Genomic DNA, 20,866 nt, shown 5'->3' with positions numbered 1-20,866 from the left:
AAGTGGGATTTATTCCAGGGATGCATGGCTGGTACAATATCTGTAAATCAATAAACATGATAGAGCACATAAACAAATTGACAGACAGAAATCACAAAATTGAGAGAAAATGGCGGAGGTATAGACGGACCTGTCCCGTGCCTTGTCCTGGAGCAGATAAGGGTGAGCAGCTGAAACGGGTTACATACAGCCCGAATAAGCAGAAGATATTCAACTGGGAGAGAGTTTGCAGCCAGGAAAGAAAGAGGACTCCCAGGGAAAGGGGATGGTTGGAGACTGCAGCTGAAATCTCTTCCCGAGCGCCGGCTCAGCCGCAAAGACCGCGCCATCTTGAGTGGCTGTTATTGGAAGCGTATATATCCAAAGCCCTGGCATCCAATGCATCCAGAGATCGGCTACTAACCCAGAAACAATGGATCTCAAGCAGCGCAACTACGTGGACTTAGAGGAACTCTGCTTCTCCTCACAGAAAGCAGAAAGAGAACTACATAACCAAACGCCTGGAGAAGAGAGATCATAGTGAGACAAAGAACCAGCGCACATATAAAAGAAAAACAGGCATCACCAGAAAAGGAAGAAAACGAAATGGAGGCAATGGAGGTAAGCAACCTATCAGAGAAATAACTCAGAGAAATGGCCATAAGGTGGATGAAAAGAATTGAAGACAAATTCAACAATATGTGTAAGAACCAAGAGGAAATGAAGAAATCCAGGAAGAAATGAAAAGTGACATCACTGCTATAAAGAACTCAATAGAAAGCATCAACAGTAAACTAGAAGAAGCAGAGGACCGCATCAGCGAGCTAGAAGACATGGTAGGAAAAAATACCCAAGCAGAGCAGCTTCTAGAAAAATATAATTAAAAAGCAGGAGGAGAGCCTAAGAGAACTCTAGGACAACACGAAACAAAACAACATCCGAATAATAGGGGTGCCAGAAGGAGAGGAAAATGAGCACAGAAGAGAAAACCTGTTTCAAAAAATAATGACAGAAAACATCCCTGATATAGGGAAGAAAAAACTCACACAAATCCAAGAAGCTCACAGAGTCCCAAACAAAATTAACCCCAAAAGAACGATGCCAAGGCACATTATAATTACATTGGCAAACACCAAAGACAAAGCAAGTCTCTTAAAAGCAGCCAGAGAGAGACAGAAAGTTACCTACAAAGGATCCCCCATCAGACTAGTGACTGATTTCTCAACAGAAACACAACAGGCCAGAAGGGAATGGAATGAAATATACAAAGTCATGCAAAGGATGGGTCTGAATCCAAGAATACTGTACCCAGCAAGGCTATCAATCAAAATTGACGGTGAAATCAGGAGTTTCACAGACAAAAAAGGTCTACAGGAGTTTATTACCACCAAACCAGCAATGCAAGAAATGCTAAAGGGTCTGCTGTAAAAAGAAAAAATAGGAAACAAAGAAGGAACACAGGAGTAAAGAATAAAAATGGCAACTAACAAATATCTATCAATGATAACTTTAAATGTAAATGGATTAAATGCCCCAATCAAAAGACATAGGGTTACTGAGTGGATAAGAAAACATGACCCATATATCTGCTGTCTACAGGAAACCCACCTCAGAAAAAAAGACGCACACAGACTGATGGTGAAGGTATGGAAAAAGGTTTTTGAGGCCAATGGAAGTGAAAAAAAAGCCGGGGTAGCAATACTTATATCTGAAAAATTAGATCTCAAAGTGAAGGACATAAAAAGACATAAGGAAGGCCACTTCATAATACTAAACAGAGCAATCCAACAAGAAGAAATAACTCTAGTAAACATATACGCACCCAATATAGGAGCACCCAAATATGTAAGAAATCTTCTGGAGGAGATCAAGGGAGAGATTGACAGCAATACAATCATAGTAGGGGACGTTAACACCCCATTATCACAATTGGACAAATCCTCTAAACAAAAATACAGCAAAGAAACATCAATCCTAAATGACTCACTAGATCAGATGGCATTAATTGACATCTTCAGAACATTTCACCCCAAAGCCACAGAATATACATTCTTCTCAAGTGCACATAGGTCATTTTCAAAGATAGACCATATATTGGGTCACAGGCAAAGTTTCTTCAAATTCAAGAAGATTGAAATCCTATCAAGCATCTTCTCAGATCACAGTGGCATAAAACTGGAAATCAACTACAATAAAAACAATCCCAAAAAAATCAAACACATGGAGACTAAATAGCACGATATTAAACAATGACTAGGTTACCAGGGAGATCAAAAAAATAAAAAAACATCATGGCAACAAAATACAATGAAAACACAACATTCCAAAACCTATGGGACATAGCAAAAGCAGTCTTGAGAGGGAAGTTCATAGCTCTACAAGCCTAATGCAAGAAACAAGAAACAATGAGAATAAATTACCTAACCCTACATCTCGAAGAGTTAGAAAGAGAGCAACAAGAAAAGCGCAGTGTAAGAAGAAGAAAGGAAATAATAAAGATCAGAGTGGAGATAAATGACATAGAGACAAAAAAAACAACACAAAAGATCAACAAAACCAAGAGCTGGTTCTTTGAAAGGATAAACAATATTGATGAACCTCTAGCCAGGCTCACCAAGAAACAAAGAGAGAGGACCCAAATAAACAAAATCAGAAATGAAAGAGGAGAAATAACAACAGACCCCACAGAAACACAAATGATTGTTAGAAAATACTATGAACAACTCTATTCCAACACACTAGACAACCTGGAGGAAATGGACATATTCCTAGAAAAATACAACCTTCCAAAATTTAATCAGGAAGAATCTAAAATTCTCAATAGGCCAATAACTATGGAGAAAATTGAAGCAGTAATCAAAAAGCTTCCAGCAAACAAAAGCACGGGCCAGATGGCTTCACAGGGGAGTTTTACCAAACATTCAAGGAAGAACTAAAACCTATCCTCCTCAGACTATTACAAAAAATTCAAGAGGAAGGAACACTTCCCAGCTCATTCTATGAAGCCAGTATCACCCTAATACCAAAACCAGATAAAGACAACACAATAAAAGAGAATTATAGGCCAATATCCTCATGAAATAGATGCCAAAATACTCAACAAAATCCTAGCAAATCGGATCCAGCAGTACATCAAAAAGATCATACACCATGACCAAGTAGGATTTATCCCAGGGATGCAAGGATGGTACAATGTCTGTAAATCAATAAATGTAATACATCACATAAACAAATTGAGAGAGAAAAAACCAGATAGTCATATAAATTGATGCAGAAAAAACATTTGACAAAACCCAACACCATTTCTTGATAAAAACTCTCAGCAAGATAGGAATAGAAGGATCATACCGCAACATAATAAAAGCCATATATGACAAACCCACAGCCAACATCATAATCAATGGGCAAAAACTAAAACCATTCCTCCTAAAAACAGGAACAACACAGGGATGCCCCCTCTCACCACTCCTGTTCAACATAGTACTGGAAGTACTAGCCGTTGCGATCAGACAAGAAGAAGAAATAAAAGGCATCCAGATTGGAAAAGAAGATGTGAAACTGTCCTTATTTGCAGATGACATGATACTGTACATAGAAAACCCTAAAGACTCCATCAAGAAATTATTAGACTTAATAAATGAATTCAGCAATGTACCAGAATACAAAGTTAATGCCAAGAAATCCATGGCATTTCCTTACATCAATAGTGAACTTACAGAAAGTGAGACTAAAATAGCAATCCCATTTACCATCGCACCAAGAAAATTAAGATACCTAGGAATAAACTTAACTAAGGAGGTAAAAGACTTATATGAAAAAACCTACAAGATACTGAAAAAAGAGATAGAGGAAGACCTAAACAGATGGAAGAACATACCGTGTTCATGGATTGGTAAGAATCAACTTCATCAAAATGTCCTACTACCAAAAGCAATGTATAGATTCAATGCAATCCCCATTAAATTACCAACGGCATATTTCACAGATCTAGAACGAACGTTCCAAAAATTCATCTGGAATAAAAAAAGACCCTGAATAGCTGCTGCAATCCTGAGAAAAAAGAACAAAGTAGGTGGGATCTCAATACCAGATATCAAACTGTATTACAAAGCCACTGTTCTCAAAACAGCTTGGTACTGGCACAAGAACAGACATATAGATCAATGGAATAGAATAGAGACCCCAGAAATCGACCCGAACCAATATGCTCAACTAATATTCGACAAAGGAGGCAAGAGCATACAATGGAGTCAAGATAGTCTCTTCAATAAATGGTGTTGGGAAAATTGGACAGATACATGCAAAAAGATGAAACTAGACCACCAACTCACACCATACACAAAAAAATAAACTCGAAATGGATAAAGGACTTAAACGTAAGACGGAAAATCATAAAAATACTAGAAGAATCCACAGGCAGCGAAATCACAACCATATGCCGAAGGAATTTCTTCTCTGATAATGCTCCTAAGCAATGGAAACTAAAGAGAAAATAAACAAATGGTACTACATCACAATAAAAAGCTTTTGCACAGCAAAGGAAACCATCAACAAAACAACAAGAAGACCCACTATATCGGAGAACATATTTGCCAATGTTATCACTGATAAGGGTTTAATCTCCAACATTTACAGAGAACTCATGAAACTTAACAATAGCAAGATAAACAATCCAATCAAAAAATGGGCAATGGACCTAGAAAAACACTTTTCAAAAGAGGGCATACAGAAGGCCGAAAGACATAAGAAAACATGCTCAAAGTCACTAATTATATGAGAGATGCAAATCAAAACGACAATGCAGTATCATCTCACACCTGTCAGAATGGCTATCATCAACAAATCAAAAAACAACAAGTGTTGGAGAGGATGTGGAGAAAAAGGAATCCTTCTGAACTCCTGGTGGGAATGCGGGCTGGTGCAGCCACTGTGGAGAACAGTATTGAGCTTCCTAAAAAAACTAAAAATGGAACTCCCATTTACCCAGTGATCCCACTTCTAGCAATATATCCCAAGTAGCCAGAAACACCAATCAGAAAGCATATATGCACCCCTATGCTCATAGCAGCACAATTCACAATAGCTAAGATTTGGAAACAGGCTAATTGCCCATCAGCAGATGAGTGGATTAAAAAACCATGGTACATCTACACAATGGAATACTATGCTGCAGTAAAAAAGAAGGAACTCTTGCCTTTTGCAACAGCATGGATGTAACTGGAGAGCATTATACTAAGTGAAATAAGCCAGTCAGAGAAAGATAAATACCACATGATCTCACTCATTTGTGGATTATAGAGAACAACATAGACTGATGAACAGAGACAGATCCAAAGACAGAGAAACAGCGATCAGACTATCAATCCCCAGAAGGAAAGTAGGGGAAGTAGGGGGTAAGGGGAAGAGATCAACCAAAGGACTTGTATGCACCCCTTATAAGCCAATCCAACGGACATGGACAACAGGGGGATGAGAGCATGAGTGTGTGTGTGTGTGTGGGGGGGGATGGGAGTTAATGGGGGGGATGAGGACACATTTGTAATACCTTAACTAATAAAGAATTTTTTTAAAAAATCACAAAGTCATATCAATCAATGCAGAAAAAGCATTTGACAAAATCCAACAACCTTTCTTGATAAAAACTCTCAGCAATGTGGGAATAGAGGGATCATACCTCAACATAATAAAAGCCATATATGACAAACCTACAGCCAACATCATACTTAATGGGCAAAAACTAAATCCATTTCCCCTAAGAACAGGAACAAGACAGAGATGTCCACTTTCATCACTCCTATTCAATACAGTACTGGAAGTGCTAGCCATAGCAATCAGACAAGAAGCAAATCAAAACAACAATGAGGTACCATCTCACTCCTGTCAGAATGGCTATCATCAACAAATCAACGAACAACAAGTGTTGGAGAGGATGTGGAGAAAAAGGAACACTTGTGCACTGCTGGTGGGAATGCAGACTGGTGCAGCCACTGTGGAAGACAGTACGGAGTTTCCTCAAAAAACTAAAAATGGAACTCCCATTTGACCCTGTGATCCCACTTCTAGGAATATATCCCAAGAAAACAGAAACACCAATCAGAAAGGATATATGCACCCATATGTTCATAGCAGCACAATTCACCATAGCTAAGATTTGGAAACAGCCTAAGTGCCCATCAGTAGATGAATGGATTAAAAAATTGTGGTACATCTACACAATGGAATACTATGCTGCTGTAAAAAAGCAGGAACTCTTACCATTTGCAATGGCATGGATGGAACTGGAGAGCATTATGCTAAGTGAAATAAGCCAGTCAATGAAGGAAAAATACCACATGATCTCACTCATTCATGGATAATAGAGACCATTATAAACTTATGAACAATAATAGATACAGAGGCAGAGCTGCCTCAAACAGATTGTCAAACTGCAGCGGGAAGGCCAGGGAGGGTTGCTGGGCAGGAGGGAGGGGGGTAAGAGATCAACTGAAGGACTTGTATGCATGCATATAAGCATAACTAATGGACATAAGACACTGGGGGGTAGGGGAGGCCAAGGGATTGTCAAGGGCGGGGGGAAAAAAAGGACACATATGTAATACCCTTTGTAATACTTTAAGCAATAAAACAATAAAAAAAGAAGAATATATAAAAGGCATCCAAATTTGGAAAGAAGAAGTAAAACTTTCTTTATTCACAGGTGACATGATACTGTACATAGAAAGTCCAAAAGACTCCATCAAAAAACTATGAGACTTAATAAATGAATTTGACAATGTAGCAAGATACAAAATTAACACCCATAAGTCTATGGCCTTTTTATACACCAATAATGAACTCACAGAAAGAAACAACAAAAAACAACAACAACAACAACAAAAATCACATTTACCATTGCACCAAAAAAATCAAGATACCTACGAGGTAAAAGACCTGTACTCAGAAAATTACAGGACATTGAAAAAAGAGATAGAGGAAGACATAAACAAATCAAAGAACATATCATGTTCATGGACTGGTAGGATCAACATCATTAAAATGTCCATACTACCCAAAGCAATCTACAGATTCTATGCACTCCCCCTTAAAATACCAATGGGGAGTTCGTATTTCAAAGATCTAGAACAAACTCTCCAAAAACTCATCTGGAGTAAAAAATGACCCCAAATAGCCACAGAAATCCTGAGAAAAATAACAAAGTTTTAGGGATCACAATACCAGGTATCAAGTTATATTACCAAAACATGGTTCTCAAAACTGCCTATTACTGGCACAGGAATAGACATATACACCAATGGAACAGAAAAGAGAACCCAGAAATCTACCCAAGCCATTATGCTCAATTAATATTTGACAAAAGAGGCAAGAGCATACAATGGAGTGAACATAGTCTCTTCAATAAATGGTGCTGGGAAATTTGGTCAGATACATGTAAAAAAATGAAACTAGACCACCAACTTACACCATATACAAAAAGAAACTCAAAATGGCTAAGGACTTAAATGTAAGATGGGAAACCATTAAAATGTTACATGACTCCATAGGCAGCAAACTATCAGACGTATGTCATAGCAATATCTTTACTGAAACAGCTCCTATGACAATGGAAACTAAGAAAAAAATAAACAAATGGGACTACATCAAAATAAAAATATTCTGCACAGCAAATGAAACCATCAACAAAACAACAAGGAAGCCCACTACATGGGAGAAAATATTTTCCAATGCTATTTCAGATAAGGGTTTAATCTCCAAAATTTATAGAGAACTCACACAACTTAACAAAAGGAAGATAAGCAATCCAATCAAAAATTGGGCAACAGACGTAAATAGACACTTTTCGAAAGAGGTCATACAGAAAGCCAACAGACATATGGAGACATGCTCAAAGTCACTAATCATCCGAGAGATGCAAATCAAAACAACAATGAGGTACCATCTCACACCTGTCAGAATGGCTATTATCAACAAATGACAAATTCTGACAAGGATTTGTAGGTGCAGCCACTGTGGAAAACAGTATGGAGTTTCCTCCAATAGTTAAAAAGGTAACTCTCATTTGACACAGTAATCCCACTTCTAGGACTATATCCAAAGAAACCAGATATACCAATCAGAAAGGATATGTGTACCCCTATGTTAATAGCAGCACAATTTACAATAGCTAAGATTTAAAAACAGCCCAAGTGCCCATCAGCAGATGAGTGGATTAAAAAACTGTGGTACATCTACCCAATGGAATACTATGCCGTTATAAAAAAAAAAGGGGGGGGGAACTCTTACTATTTGCAACAGCGTGGATGGAACTGGAGAGCATTATGCTAAGCAAAATAAGCCAGTCAGAGAAAGATAAATATCACTCATATGTGGGATATAATGATCAACATAAGCTGATGAACAAAAACAGATCCAAAGACAAATGGCAGGGGGAGGGGGGATTAGATATCAACCAAAGGACTTGTATGCATGCATATTAGCATAACCAATGGACACAGACACAGGGGTGGTGGGGTCTTGCCCTTGGGGATGGGAGGGTCTTGGGCAGGGTCAATCAGGGAAAAAGGAGACATATGTAAAACTTTTGAAAAACAATATAAAGCTTCTGCACAGAAAAATAAACTATTAACAAAACAAGAAGAGAGCCCATTGTATGGGAGAAGATATTTCCAAATGTTATATTTGATAAGAGTTTAATCTCAAAAATTTATAGGGAACTCATACAACTTGACAAAAGGAAGATAAAGAACCCAATCAAAACATGGGCAAAGGATAATGATTTGGAAGTGAACATAGAGAAGGCCATGAGGTATATGAAAAAATGCTCAGTCACTAATCATCCAAGAGATGCAAATCAAAACGACAATGAGGTACCATCTCACATGTGTCAGAATGGGTATCATCAACAAATCAACAAACGTCAAGTGTTGGTGAGTATGTGGAGAAAAGGGAACCCTTACACACTGCTGGTGGGAATGGAGACTGGTGCAGCAATTGTGGAAAATCTTATGGAGTTTCCTGAAAAATTTAAAAATGGAATTCCCATTTGACCCAGTAATGGAGACTGATAAGTATCACAGAATCTCACTCATTTGTGAATAACAATGTACAACATAAACTGATGAATGAAAATAGATCCAGAGACACAGAAGTCTTGAACAGACCATCAAACTTCAGAGGAAAGGAAGGGGAGGATGGAACAGAGGTTAAGAGATCAACCAAAAGACTTGTATGCATGCATACCGTAAGCATACAGACACAGACAATAGAGACATGAGGGCCTGTGCTGGGAGGCAAGAGTGGTCTGGAAATGTCAATGGGGAAAAATGGAGACATATGTAATGTTTTCAACAATAAAAAAATTTTTGAAAAAGAAAAGAGAGAAGGAAAAAACAAAATAAAATAAGAAAAATTAAAAATAACAATAAAAAGAGACAAAAAGAGGATAGAATGAAAGGAAAGAGAAAAATTAGAGATATGAAAGAAAAAAGAGAAGAAGAAAAACGGGGAGAAAACAAATAAACACAAACCGAAAGGAAAAGCCTCTCCCCTACACACACAAAAACCTCAAATCACACACACACACACACACACACACACACACACACACACACACACACTCACAAATATTTGGGTCTGCTATTTGTGGAGCTCACTGTATTTTGCTGTGATGTTGAATCTGGCCCCTTGATGTGTCTATCCTGGGCCTCCAGGATCATCTCTGGTGCAGGTAAATGTGAATCACTTGTTGTTTCTGGCCCTGTGCAACCTGATTGAGGACCCATAAGTTGAGGCCCCTAGTAGTCCAGCAGGCAGGGCCTCTTTAGCCCAGAGACTGATTTTGCTTGGAGTCTCATGCCTTGAGTGTACTTGTTCTGAGCTGTTCTCCCTACCCCCATGCAGCTGGACTCTGGGGGTATCTTTGTCTTAGCCAGGATTGTTTGATCAAACTACTGTTGGGACTGCTGCTAGTAGCTTGTAGGACACAGGGTAGGGGGTGGGGGTGGACACTTCATCTCTTTTTCAATGCCTCAGCCCTGTTTGGCGTGCTGGCTCTTCCTTGCTGCCACCTGCAGAGGCACAGATTTTCAGCCCTGGGCTGTTCCCCTGAACCTCATGTTGCTGCAGGTTGAGTCAGAAGTAGCTGTTTTGCCCTTAAAACAGTGGCTGGCAAATACATGCTATATGAGCTGTAAAATATTTGCTATTATGATTCTGAACATAAAACCTGTCCTCAAAGAGTATTAAAAAAACTGCTAGAAAGACAAAGAATGTGTAACAAGAAAATATAACTAATATTGAATTCAGAGTACATTAGCAATAAATACACTAAGACTAATAAATAGGAAGTCTTTCTGAATTTTTGAAGAGAGGCAGACCATTTCAGGCCTAAGCCTAGGAGACATAAAAGACTTCATTGAGGTGGTGGGCTTGAGGGATAAATAAGATTCAAGGTCACTGTTCTTAGTTTGCTGTATTTGGCATGGAACAATTCTCTTTTGTATGAAGCTATCCATACAGAGCGGCCATGTAAACTGTTAAGCAGCACCAGCTTCTGAGGAGCATACTATCAGTTGCACTCCCATTGTGACAACCATGAATATTGTACATACTTTCAAGCATCTCCTAGCAGAGTGGCTCTGAATCTTAAGAACCTCTTGCAGATGGAGAAGAGTAGAAATAAATATTACAGGCCAAAGGAAGAAAAAATAAAGAATAGCATGACCAAACAGATGGATATAAGAATGCCCCAAAAGGAGTTATGTTTCAAGGTGTAGGATGAGGTAAAGCAGGGATACAATTCTGATAAAGACACCAGGGACCAGAATATGAAGAACACTAATGATAGTTTAACATATTTACCTTTTTCTCCATTTGTTTGTTGTTGAGCTGTATGAGTTATTTATATATTTTGCATATCAAACCTATGTCAGAGATTTTGGTGGTAAATATCTTCTCACATTTGGTTGATTGCCTTTTAGTTTTGTTGGCAATTTTCTTTGCTATGCAGAAGCTTTTTAGTTTTATACAGTCCCATCCTATATAATAAAAGGGTAATATGCAATTGACCCTAATGGCAGAATGACCAGGAACAACCAGTCACTATGATGCACACTAGCCACCAGGGGGAAGATGCTCAATGCAGGAGCTGCCCCCTGGTGGTCAGTGCACTTCCACAGGGGGAGCACAGCTCAGCCAGAAGCCAGCTCATGGCTGGCCAGCACAGCAGCGGTGGCGGGAGCCTCTTCCACCTCTGTAGCAGCACTAAGGATGTCCGACTAACGGCTTAGGCCTGCTCCTCACGGGCCATTAGTCAGACCTCCCTTGAGGAGTCCTGGGTTGCCAGAGGGATGTCTGACTGCCAGCTTAGGCCCGATCCCCTGGGGAGTGGGCCTAAGCCAGCAGGTGTATATCCCCCGAGGGGTCCTGGACTGTAGAGGGAGCAGACCAGGCTGAGAGATAACCCCCTGCCCAAGTGCACAAATTTTTGTGCACCGGACCTCTAGTTCATTTATATTTGCCTTTACTTCCCTTGCCTATGGGTCAATTTCATAAAATCCTTTCTAAGACCAAGGCCATAAGTTTAGTACCAATGTTTTCTTTTATGTAAGTTATTGTTTCAGATCTCATATTTAGGTCTTTGATCCATTTTGAGTTAATTTTTGTATATGTAGAAAACCAGTAGTGTCATTCTTTTATAGGTGACTTGACAATTTTTCTGACACCATTTACTGAAGAGGCTTTCTTTTCTCCACTGTATGTTTATAGATCCTTTCTCTAAAATTATTTGCTCATGTATACACAAGTTAACTTCTGGACTCTGAATTCTGTTCCATTGGTCTCTGTGTCTTTTTCTGCCATTACTCTGATGTTTTATCGTTGCTTTGTAGTATAATTAAGAATAGCAACTCATCTTTTCTATATCTTCCATACAAATTTGAAAATATCAGCAAAGATAGCTGCACCCCTATGTACATTGCAGTATTACTTACAGTGGCTATGACATAGAAACAACCAAAGTGTACTTTGAAAGATAATTGGATTAACAAGATATGGTGTATATACTGCTATTTTCAACAACATGGATGGATTTTAAGAATATGCTAAGCAAAGTAAGTCAACCAGAAAATCTTAAGAATCATATTATTTCACTCATATGTGGGATATAAAACTGACAATGGCAAATGAACAAGCAAGGAAAACTAACAAAAACTCAGACACAGACAACAGATGGAATCGTGGGTGGGGAGGAGTAAAGGGTAAAGAGGGTCAAATATATGGCAAAGATTTACTTTGGGTAGTGAGCACACAATGAAATATGAAGATCATGTATCACAGAAATTTGCACTTGAAACCTACATAATCTTATTAACCAACTAGTGGCCCGGTACAAAAAATTTGTGCATGGGGATGGGGTGTCCCTCAGCCCGGCCTGCACCCTCTCCAATCTGGGACATCCTTTTCACAATCTGGGACCACTGGCTTCTAAACTGCTCACCTGCCTGCCTGCCTGATTGCCCCTAACCACTCTGCCTGTTGGCCTGCTTGCCCCCAACTGCCCCCCCTTGCTGGCCTGCTCGCTCCCAACTGCCCCCCCACCGGCTTGATCACCCCCAATTGCCCCCAACTGCAGGCCTGCTTGCCCCTAACTGTCCCCCCAACAGCCTGCTTGCCCCCAATTGCCCTCCCCTCATGGCCTGATCGCCCCTAACCACCTCTGCCTCAGCCCCACCACCATGGCTTTTTCCAGAAGGATGTCTGGAAGGTCTCCCTGTCTAATTAGCTTATTACCCTTTTATTAGTATAGATGTCACCCCAATTAGAACAGATGTTTTTCCAGAAGACCTTCCAGATAAAGCCAGGGCTGTGAGGGAAGCCTGGGTCCCGGGTGCTGAGGGTCAGAGGGAAGCCCAGGTCCCAGATGCCAGAGGAAAACTGGTGCCCACAGCCGGGGGAAGGAAGGCCTACTCTTGCACGAATTTTGTGCATCGGGCCTCTAGTAAATCCTATATAATAAACAGCTAATATGCTAATTAGAGCTAACAGCCGAATGACCATTCAGATGACCTTCTGGACGAAGCCGGAGCTGCCAGGGCCAGCTGGGGCTGGAGGGGCTCTGAGGGCCGAGCCCCTTGCATGAATTTCATGCATCGGGCCTCTAGTTTAATAAAAATAAAACAGCAAAATTAAAATAAAGGAAATTAACCAATTCATCAACTCTGCATTATCCCCCTATTTCTCAGTTGCTTGAACTGAGTGGAAGCAATGTAAGCTTTGGTGTCAAACATGGGTTTGATTCCTACTTCTGCCATTTACCTGGTATAGCAGTCATTTAATCTCTCACATAATCCACAACATAAAAGATATATATGGATCATTGTGAAGAATTAAGAGGTACATTAGATAAGAGGGAGCAGTGTCTGAAACATAAAACCTGCCCCCAAAATCAGACTTTGCTGTTTGAAGTTTTCTTCTGTTCTGCCATTCCTCCAGGTTACTAATTTGTACCTGGATAACTTTCCATTTCATATTATTTTTAACTCTAACTAAATCCACCCAATTATCAAGTTTAGAGATTGGGAAAGAATGTAGTTTACTCAAAGTGTCTGGAAAAAATTATATTGTTCAAGACTCAGTGGAGGTGCTATTCTTAAGGCCACCCTGAGAGTGGTTCACTTAGAACACTTATAACAAAGCATCATAGAGAGCCAATGATTCTGTGCTGGTGTCTAGTAAGAGAAAGAAAATTATTATTTTGGCAGGCAGGATGGATATCCTTTTCTATACATGGTATATTACATTTTTTTTCAATTTTACTGGAGAGTCTTTAGAGGACGATTTTTAAAACCTTCTATTTTGATGTCTCTATAACAAGCAGTTCTGTACCTATAATTGACTCCACTACTTCTATTTGTTGTTTAAAATGAAGTATCTATGTTAACTGCTTCTCCTTGCTTACAATTTGTTCTTTTAGAGCAGCGGTTATCAACCTGTGGGTCGCGACCCCTTTGGGGGTCGAATGACCCTTTCACAGGGGTCGCCTAAGACCATCGGAAAACACATATATAATTACATATTGTTTTTGTGATTAATCACTATGCTTTAATTATGTTCAATTTGTAACAATGAAATGGGGGGTCACCACAACATGAGGAACTGTATTAAAGGTTCCTGGCATTAGGAAGGTTGAGAACCACTGTTTTAGAGGATACTTTGGGGCTCATGCTTTTTAAATATCAAATGGGTAGTTGCATGATGGGCACAGTTTGTTATAGTTTTGTTAAGTAGTGTAGGCAATGGAAAGCTGTCTAGCTACTAAAAAGAAAAACAAAAAACAACTTTTAATTTGTCTGAACGATATTTTGTGTACAGTAAAATGTCCAAGATCAAGAAATTTCACAAACATATCCTTTCAGTCACTGTTGGAAACTCAAGCTGATGACTGTTTAGGGACAAATCATTAAGGTGTCTGAATTAGTAGTCAGAACTTCTGTTCTTTACAGCTGCTTATTTTTAGAGTATTGCTTTGCTCTTTGTGTTTCCAAGGGAGGACCTAAATTACAGAGAAATTCATAGTGATATTTGCTGTTTAATAGCACTAGGTAATGGATTGTTGAGAGACACTACAGTGGAAGCGGGGGGAAAATAATGTGTTTTATTCTTCTATTTTCTCTTCTGTTTATTCCAATTCATTCAATTAACTGTTTTAAAATCATGGAGCTTTACTCAGTAATTTGATTGGACTTGTGAATTGTAATAACACATCCAAATTTTTAGGACACGTTTGGTAAATCAAGCATTTAACCTATAGCCAGCAAAACTACACTGATTAATAGCATAAAATGGGCATTATATGTTGAGTTCTGTCTCCCTTGACTAAAAAAAAAAAAAAAAAAAAAAAAAGAGTCAAATCCTAACCTCTGATACCTCAGAAGGTGACCTTATTTAGAATTTGGGTCATAGCAGATGTAATTAATTTAGTTAAGATCAAGTCAGTAGTGGGGGGTCCTAATCCAATTTGATTGGTATCCTTATGAATAGAGAAAATTTAAACAAAGAGGCAGATAAGTATATATATATAAAAAGACACAGGGAAAGATTACCATCTATAAGCCAAAGAGAGAGGTCTGGACTAAATTTTCCTTTACAGACATCAAGAGAAACCTTGACACCTTGATTTTAGACTTCTAGGCTCCAGAACTGTGTGACAATAAGTTTCTGTTGTGTAAGCCACTGAATTTGCGGTACTTTGTTACAGCAGCCTTAGCAAATAAATACATAGGCTTACACTTTCAAATTGGTAAGTCTTTCTTTACAAATCATATTGTTTCACTGATATAATGAAATTTTGTCAGTCTGGGTATTATTACAAGATCTATTTCAATTGAAAAATTAATTTAAAGACACTGTTACTCTACTGATAGTTTAATTGAAAGTTCTAAAAAGTATAATTATTTGTCAGCATATTGTCACCACACTATACTATATTCTACCTATTTAAGTATCTTTTTAAATTGAATTTATTGAGGTATAGGTTTCAAGTGTACAACTCAATAAAATATCTACACTACAATGTGTGCCCATATGGTTCTTTAGTTCCCACCAGGCAGCATTTGAACAGATCAGGTCCTTGACTTCAGATTTTCTCCTGCTTCTTAACTGGGACAGTTGCATCAAATTAAATTTTTGATATCTGAACACCAGCCAAGACACATCTCCACCAATTTTACCACTCTTAACTCTCTTATTGCCTAATATCTACCATGCTTAATCTTTCTATTACCCATGTATTTCTGATTCCTGACCAGTCTTCCAGTTTAGAATTTTTAGTTCCATCTTCATGCCTGAATTCCAAGCTCTACTTATTTTGTCCCTCTCTTTTGGTCACTAACTTACTGCCTGGCCTTGACTTTGTTTGTTTGTTTGTTTTACTTACAGTTTCTCACTCTATCTCCAGATTCATTCACCTTGGCCTCAGGCAGGCATCCTCTGCTCTTTACTAGGGATCATTCAAATTATCCAATGTTGGTTCAAGTTTTTTGAGTAGAAAGCAATAAGGAGGGTTTGTCAGGCCTTAAACAAGAGATGAGAACAGCCAATGAGACGTATGAAAAATAGTTGAAATAATTAGAAACTGCTGCCCAAGCCTCATGACTTTTAACAGAAGGGCAGAGAACAGGTCTAATTCATCTTTGTAACCTTGATAAATAAATGTCTGAATAAAGGAATGAAAGAATTTTAAATAGAGAAATATGAAGAAATATGGATGTAACTATAGAGGTTTCTATTCATGTCATCCTCTACTCCTTCCCAAAGGCTTTATGATATACTAGTATAGAAGAGTTAGAGAGTAGGTCAGGATAAATAAGTAGGACGTAGAGAGAGAGGGGGGCAGAAAAGGTAGCAATGTGGTAATTATCAGCTTTTTGAGTTTTGAACTAGACCCATTTACCAGTGCCCCATTTAGAGAGGCTGTGTGTCCTGGGGCTTCATCGGTAAGGTTCGATTTATACCTTTGCTGCGTAATAGTTGTGTAACCTTGGAAAAATTAGCAAATCTCTTTGAAAGGTCCAAATTCTTAATTTAAAGTATGATGAAAACACATTATTGAGCTCTAGCCAGTGTGGCTCAGTTGGTTGGAGCATTGCCCATACACAGAAAGGTCATGGGTTTGATTCCTGGTCAGCACACATACTGACCAGGGTGGGTTGGGGTGGCTATGGGAGGCAACCAATCGATGTTTCTCTCCCTCTCTCTCTCTTTCTCTCTCTCTCTCTTCACCCCTTCTCCTCTCTCTAACAATCGATGAATATGTCCTTGGGTGAGGATTAAAAAAATATTATTGACCTCATGAAGTGCCTGATACATAGTAAAAACTCTATAAATATTAGGTATCCACGTCTGTGTGTTGTTGTTGGTTTTTTTTGTGCTTTTTTAGTAAGAAAGATGTTAATAGTGATTATTTCTTTATAAGACTTTAGGTTTAAGGCTCAAAGTGCCACATGTATCCCTTTCACATACCAAGAAAATAAAACAAAAAATGATTTAATAGTTCAACAAATTTATTTTTAGGCATCTTGTAATACTAGGTCAGCCAAACTGACAATGTTGTATAAGACAGTCCAGCAGATTATACAAATTTATCACAGAAGTCACAAAGGATTAAGACCCCTGTGACTCACTCATTTATTCAATTGTCTCTTACATTTCATTACTACTTAATTGACATATTTAAGGAGAATTTTAAAAGCCCAGTTCCATTCATATGTTTATCTAGAAAATAAGAGAAGCTAGCATCTCCATTTAAGACATCAAAATGCTTGTGGCACTGATGACAAATATCACATAGTTTATTTCTAAAACAGCTCATCAGTTGTAAATTGTGCACTTAAGAACTTATTAAATGCAGTGTTCCTCAGTCAAATAAATATTGACATAATGTATCACAATATGCTCTCAATAACAACTTTTATATTGCTAACAATTTTTGCCAGAAAATCAGAGATTTATGACCAAAACTAGCTCTCTGCAGCTGTCTGTCAACCTCGGCCAGTGTTCTGTATGATAAAATCACATCCTCTAAAGCAGATAATAGAGACATAAACCTACTTTTCAACTGTTTGCAATTATTTGTTGCTATAAATGTGTGTGTATTTACTAAGAGTCTATATGTGTGTTTATGTAGATTATTGAATGTTAAATTTCTCAAGCAAAGTGAGATCATAAAAATGTTCAATAAGTTTGAGGACCTTTCAATATCATTCTATGAAAATGATGGGAAACATGTATTGATTTACAGGGTGGACTTTGTAATCATATATACCCAGGAGCAAATCTCATAACTTTGGATACATTAACCTAAATCTTGGCTTCCTTAACAGCAAAAAGTTAGTACCAACATTTTATGGATAAAGAATTAAATAATGTATGTCAAGTACCTAGTACTGTACCAAGCACATTAAAAAACGGTGTGCTGTAAATCTTCACTTCTATATAATTATTACTTTGGTAGATTTTGCTGTTTTGATATGTATACAATTTAGGGAGCCCAGGAAAAGGGATTTTATTCATAATTCATGTCCAGTATTTAGCAATCTACGGTATAGCTAATAATTCATATATTTGTTAAAAAATATAAGATGTTTTGAATTTTAAAGTGATTAATACATTTCTGAGACAGACAGATTAAATCCCCTGCTATAAGAAATGATGAGAAATATGAATATATTGGATAATCAAATATTGTGGCTAAAGAAGTTATTACATTTGAGTCACATGTAGTTGCGATTTTTAAATCTTTCATTCTTTTATGTAGTCTTTTAGTTATAAAATACTTACTATCTACTTTGGGCAAAACGTTTGGAAATAGCTTCAGTCATGATCTTAATGCTTTTATAAAATGTATAGTTTAAATCAGAGATAAACATTATGATTCTGTATTTTAACAATTGCTATAATGAAGGAATGTACAAAATGCAACTGTTGCTTAGACAGCTGAATACCCAACTTCTTGAAAGGAGGAAAGGCCCAATGGCTTTTCAACTTGAAGAATGAGTGTTAGGTTCCCAGGCAGGTAAGTGGAGAAAGTAAAGTTATGAAGGCGTAAGAACATGGCACATTGAGAAACTATTTCTTGGTCAGGGTAGCTGCATATGAATTGGAAAGGAAAATTTAAGAGTAGTGATAACAAATGACTCTGTACAAAGACCAGTTCATGAAGGCCCTCACGTCATGAAAAGGATAGACTTTTATCCAGTAGAATGTTAACCAGTTAAACTACATATTCCATGCTCATTATAACAGTGCAAAAGAAGAAATATACCAGAAGATGAGGGTTTAAATTACAGTTGAGATGGCTGAGATATATTTTTGTAAAATAAATCAATATAATTTTGTGATTCATTTGCTATGGTTAGAGCAAGAAAAGAAATGAGTTCCAAATATCTGGCTTAGGCAATTTGGAAGATGAAGATAACAGACTGGATAGACTGAGCCTTTTGAAAATGTTTATTTCAATTAATGGTTTAATTAAATAGCCTGGTTTAAATAATTTATCAATCTCCAGCATTAACTCTCAGAGAGCAGTTCTAGAATTTCTGTATTACAGGGGCTTATGGGTAGTATGGTTGGAAAACCAGGTTACTGGGGGACTAATATTTATAGTTACATCAGCAAGATACATGATCAAAAATCAAATTGTCTGATGGGGCTGATAAATATAGGCTAATAGTCCTATTCCCATTATGTCACCCTATGGCAGTGATTCTCAACCTTCCTAATGCCACGACCCTTTAATACAGTTTCTCATGTTGTGGTGACCCCCAACCATAAAATTATTTTCGCTGCTACTTCATAACTGTAATTTTGCTACTGTTATGAATCATAATGTAAATATCTGATATGCAGGATGTATTTTCATTGTTACAAATTGAACATAATTAAAGCATAGTGATTAATCACAAAAATATGTAATTATATGTGTTTTCCGATGGTCTTAGGTGACCCCTGTAAAAGGGTCGTTTGACCCCCAAAGGGGTTGCGACCCACAGGTTGAGAGCCTCTGCCCTATGGAGTAAGGCCAGAATCATAATTATCTTCATTTGACTGGATTTTATTTAATTCCTTATAATTTTATCATATTTATACCTTGTATTAAGTAATACTATTCATGATCATTGCACATATATTCAGTACTCTGAAATGTGAATTTAAGCCTTACACATTTCTTTTATATTTTTAAATGTATTATTCAATTCAGAGCTAGTATGTTGTAAAAAATGATACTGAAAATGTCTCCCAGTATGAAGACTTCAAAGGATCAGATTTCAAATCTCAATCTCTTAAGCCTTTTTTTCCTTCTGTAAAAGAGGGATAAAAATGTGGAATTACTGTGAAGAATAAGTGAAAGTATCAAAATACTGGACACATAGATGTTCAATACATTTATTTTAAATGAATTACATATACAATTCATATCTAAACAAAACTTCATACATATATGAATTATATACATAAATTATATACATACATAAACTACATATACATGCTCAAATACATCCTATATAATAAAAGGGTAATATGCAAATCGACTGAATAGTGGAACGACCCCTTGCTATGACATGCACTGACCACCAGGGGGCAGATACTCAATGCAGGATCTGCTCCCTGGTGGTCAGTGTGCTCCCACGGGGTTGGGGTGGGGGGGAACCACCCAGCCACAAGCTGGGTTGACGACTGGCAAGCGCAGCAGCGGTGGTGGGAGCCACTACTGCCTTTGTGGCAGAGCTAAGGGTGTCCGACTGACGGCTTAGGCACACTCAAACCGTCAGTTGGACATCCCCTGAGGGCTCCCGGACTGCTAAAGGGTGCAAGCCAGGCTGAGGGGATGCCCCCCACCCCACCCCTCAGTGCACAAATGTCATGCACTGGGCCTCTAGTACATATATAATTTATGTATATAATTTTCAGTTTTATAGATTTGGGAACATTAAATTATTTAACTTAGAATTGCTCCATTAAAGTATATTAATGCTGCCAAGTCACAAATATTTCAAGGTTCTTAGGTAAAAGACATATTTTCAATCTTAATTTGGGGAGAGGGAGGCTTAAACAGGCATGTTTCTTCCAGTGACTTTTCTTTCAAAAAACAAATTTTTAGAAACAAAATATCCAATAAGTATTAGCCTTGAAGCACTTTAAAAGGAGGCTTAACTATCAGTTAGTGAAACAGACTGTTAAGTAGCATCTTCGCACTTACCTACTAGACAACCAAAAATTGGAATGCATACTTTCCAAGATTCTACAACATATTCTAGTTATTTTGACTCCTTAGACTTCATTTTGTTCACCTATAAAGTAAAAAAGTTTACCCAGCTACACAGAAGAACTCACC

The sequence above is a fragment of the Myotis nattereri genome, assembly GCF_964212035.1.
Source record: "Myotis nattereri genome assembly, chromosome: 2".
Lineage (NCBI taxonomy): Eukaryota > Metazoa > Chordata > Mammalia > Chiroptera > Vespertilionidae > Myotis > Myotis nattereri.
This window is presented reverse-complemented; position numbering follows the sequence as displayed.